This window comes from Bos indicus, chromosome 11 (assembly GCF_029378745.1).
Source record: "Bos indicus isolate NIAB-ARS_2022 breed Sahiwal x Tharparkar chromosome 11, NIAB-ARS_B.indTharparkar_mat_pri_1.0, whole genome shotgun sequence".
Lineage (NCBI taxonomy): Eukaryota > Metazoa > Chordata > Mammalia > Artiodactyla > Bovidae > Bos > Bos indicus.
In genome coordinates this window covers 90,196,851-90,201,467 of record NC_091770.1, presented here as the reverse complement: position 1 = coordinate 90,201,467, position 4,617 = coordinate 90,196,851, and the positions used below count along the sequence as shown (strand labels likewise).

Below are 4,617 nucleotides of genomic sequence, written 5' to 3'. Positions count from 1 at the left end.
CTGGTTGGGAAGATCCCCTGGAGAAGGGAAAGTCTACCCACTCCAGTATTCTAGCCTAGAGAATTCCATGGACTGTGTAGTCCATGGGGTCGCACAGAGTCGGACACGACTGAGTGACTTTCACTTTCACTCTCTTATAATTTGTACTTTCTTCTATCTTAGGTTATAGAACAGATCATGGGTTCCCAGTATGGCACGGAACATTAATGTAGAAGCATGACACTAGCCCTGTTCTTAGTCTCCGTAAGTCTAGACCCACATGGATGAGTGTGGGGCATACAAAGAATGTTCTAACATCCCCCATGTGCACCATGTTGGTCTAGGTCCAGTTTGCCAACTCTAACAAAGGCCAGCTGGAGTAAAGAAAGGCCAGGGCATGAGAAACGCCATTCAAAAGTCGAAAGGGATCATGGGAGGGCAGAGTAAGAGAAGTGAGAAACTCTGTAAATACCTACCAAAGTGGTATTAAAAAAAAAAAAAAAGCAAGCAAGCTCTGGCCAGCTTTACTAAAGGAAAATTGTGCATGATTTACCTTTTACCTGTCTGTCCTCACATGCTTCTGATGATGTTATATTAGAATGCTCTGGATCCGTGACAGCCAATGTGCATATTTGGAGACTATATGCACTCTATAATATTTTGCACATGCTGTGCTCAATTCAATATCACCATTACCATTGTAGTGATGACCAACATGGCATAATACTCTACTTCAGCTTCCTCAAGGTTGGGCCGTCCATGAGGATGACCAGTTTCGCTTTGCTTTGTCTGATCATTTTCAGAGCCTGCTTGTACCCCAGTATATACTTTCCACTTTTCATGATGAGCTGGAGCTTAGGTTGATTGGCTCCAGTGACTTTTTCATCTTTACTGTGGCCATCAGGTTCCTGCTTTAGTGTGGGATGCCCTCAATCTAGAACACAGAGGACAAGACAGGAAGTTTAGGATCAAAGTTCCAAAATAAAAAAATTGTGAAATTGTGTAGAAGGAAAACATGACTTATTCATTAATACCCCCAAAATAGACCCCTCAAATTTCTTTGATTTGTAAAAGCTGAAGGAAAGCCCTTGATTCTTAACTCCATCCCCACAAACCTCCGCAGTCTTCTAAAGTCAGCCTTGCTGTCGTCACCCATCTGACCACTTCCATAGAGGTTTGTCATTTACCCTTCTTGCCCATGACTTATCGCACCCAGAACAAACCCCTTGTTTCCTGCATTCCCCCAGGCTTTTGTCCACACCACCTACATGTGCTACTTGTCGTGCTTCTTCTTACTTAAAACAGTGTGTTTTACAGGTTCACCTCCTGGAAGGCAGGGACTCCTTGTCTCCACTGACCTCTTTTTCCACATATGTAGCCTGGAAAGGACACATATAAACTGCCATCATATGGTTTAAACAAATGCAGGATGACTGACTCAAAGTGGCTTAGTATAACAGGCAGATGGTTGCTGTAATGATTGACCACTCTGGTTTCTCTGTGCTTTTGAACCTAAACTATAGCCATGTGACTTGTGCCTGCAAATTGTGAATTAGTGCTTTTCTCACATCAGCAGTTTTAAGAGTTAGGGTTTCTTAGCTTAAACACTATCCTTCTGAATCCTATTGTGATGCAAGTGCTAGAACTCCATTCCATTGTAGCTCATTGTCTCTGGTTTCAGGTCTTAGCAGCAGCTAATGCCATCCTTTGGTCTTCTTACAAATTTGTATCATAGGTACAATTGATTTGCTTATCAATTTTCCTAGTAAGTGCTTATTTATAAGAATCATCAGCTCACTTCCCAACATGGAATATAAGTCTGTCATAATCTTTCCGGAGCATAATGAAAACACCACACAGAGAATCGAGTCATATTTTTGAGTGATGCTGGCATCTTAACTATATTTTGAGTCATTTGGTAAAATCTTACTTATGTCAAATAGGTATGTTTCCAAGATAAAGCATACATTTGGGGGTTGGAGAGGAAGACATCTTACATTCATTCCACACTCTTCTGTTTTCCTTTGATTCAAACATTTGATTTTTCTTTGCATACACGACACCAGTCACCATCAAAGCAGGGAGCCACTCAGCACCACAGTCCACACTCCAGCCTAGAAACCCACAGAACAACCACACAGGATCTCTTTGAAGTCGGCTTGAACACCACATGAGAGGATGGTAGCAAAGTGTGAGTAATATACAACCTCTAGTTTTACACACATTTCTAGATGAGTGTGTATTTGTTAAAAGATCACATTCAGGTAATTTCTATGTCAGTGCAGTGGACACTTCATTAGACATTAATGCAGCCTCTCTATCAAAATGTAGAGTAACACAGGGAAGAGTTTGGCCACTGCTTCTGAACAAGTCCATGATGATGGCCAGACAAAGGGGGGGTGCTGACATAACTGAAACAGCCATGGAAGGTTTGTGTGTGTGTGTGCACACATTTCACACGCACGGGTTGGAGGGGGAGGTTCAGACAGGAAAGTTCTGAATGACCGATGGCCAACCTTTGTCTGAGAATTATTCCACCCTATTCACGGATCTTCCCCAAGCATCTCTCTCAAGAAAGATGCCTCCCAGGGAGACGGCCAGCTCAGAAGTGATCTCTCCCAGGTGGTTGGTACTAGGCCTTGGCAGCGAGGAACAGAGTTGTTGTTACTTTGAAATACTAAAACTTTGAAGGCACAATAAAATGTTCCCTTTAAAGTTCATTTGAAAGGCAAGTATAAATTTAGTGGTAGCAGGGCAGAGAAAAATCCCTAAAACAATAGTGTCATTTTTAAAATTTAAAATCCAAGCCTGTCCCATTTTTTCTTCCATGTTGATAAGGGGAAAGAGTCAGCACCAAGTTCACCAGGCCAAGCTTCCCACCACCACTCAGCTACTGAGAAAAGAGCACACCCTTGGCACACTGCACGTGGAAACAGGCTTGGAGCACATAGGTGTGCTGTTTGCTTGTCCTGCAAAGACCACCTCGGACACCCAGATTCCACAGGGAGTCCAGTGCACGCATTTCACGGGACTTTCTCTTTGCTTTTTTTCCCAGGTATTGAATGATGAAGAAGTGTAGAATAAATAACCATACACTCACCATCTCCATTCTGCAATCAATCACTTACTATATTTATTTTATCATAAGCCTAACTGCTATTTCTTCCCTAAACATCTAATGACCCATTTCATTTCTTTATATATGCATGTATTTATTCATTCATTTATTTTGCTGCATTTTAAAGTAAGTTTGGATGAGAACATTTGCTAGTTCAGGTGGCCAGTGGTTTTATTTGTACTTAATGCAAAGAAAACAAACTGAACAAATTGCTATGGCATCTGTAATGAGAGGCATTCATGTGTGTTTCCACTTTTTCTGTCTTGTTCTGATGAAGATTGCTTTCCTAGGGAAAACGAAGAATAATAAAAGCACTTTTCTGTATCATTTTAATTCTTAAAACTATACATTTTAGCGTAGGACATAGATCCAACCATTTCTCCGACATATTAGCAATTGGGTGAGATGTGACTTGTGTGTTTGTACCTTGAACTGTCACCTCTGACATAATTTTCATGTTCTAGATTCTTCACAGCTCAATCCAGAAATATATAATTCTTACAATTTGATTTGATTATAACTGATGTGTGCTGACTAGTAATCCTGGTTAATATTTTTGCAGAGCATAGTCTTCCCATTTGGTGTTAGAGTGACTGTTTCTTGCAGATTATCTCATTTAATCCACACATAGCTCTATTGCCATTATAGCACTGAGATTTAAAGAGGTTAAATAAACCTGCCCAAGGATTTACAGTAAGTATGTGTTCAGCAGAGTGGGGAATCACACTGCATTCATCACTGCAGTGCAAGCTCTTCACCACTGCACAGCACGTGACTACTGTGTCATGAATGTTATTTCTCTTTATTTGCATAGCAGACTTTTGAAAATATAGGTAGAGTTCTTAAAAGATGTTACTATACAGACAATGCATTCAGTTCAGTTCAATTGCTCAGCTGTGTCTGACTCTTTGCGACCCCATAGACGGCAGCACACCAGGCTTCCCTGTCCATCACCAACTCCCGGAACTTATTCAAACTCATGTCCATTGAGTCGGTGATGCCATCCAACCATCTCATCTTCTGTGGTCCCCTTCTCCTCCTGCCTTCAATCTTTTCTAATGAGTCAGTTTGCAACAGGTGGCCAAAGTATTAGAGTTTCAGCTTCAGCATCAGTCCTTCCAATGAATATTCAGGACTGATTTCTTTTAGGATTGACCTGTTTGATCTCCTTGCAGTCTAAGGGACTCTCAAGAGTCTTCTCCAACTCCACAGTTCAAAAGCATCAATTCTTCAGTGGTCAGCTTTCTTTATGGTCCAACTCTCACATTTGTACATGACTATTGGAAAAACCATAGCTTTGACTAGACAGACGTTTGTTGGCAAAGTAATGTCTCTGTTTTTTAATATGCTATCTAGGTTGGTCATAACTTTCTTTCCAAGGAGCAAGTGTTTTTTAATTTCATGGCTGCAGTCACCATCTGTAGTGATTTGGCAGCCCTAAAAAATAAAGTCTGTCATTGTTTCCCTATCTATTTGCCATAAAGTGATGGGACTGGATGCCATGATCTTAGTTTTTAGAA

General features: G+C 41.0%; 1 pseudogene; it reads right to left on the bottom strand.

Annotated features, from left to right (window-relative positions):
• Nucleotides 1-244: 244 nt before the first annotated feature.
• Nucleotides 245-880, bottom strand: LOC109565882 (large ribosomal subunit protein eL30 pseudogene; annotated as a pseudogene).
• Between the last annotated feature and the right edge of the window lie 3,737 nt (nt 881-4,617).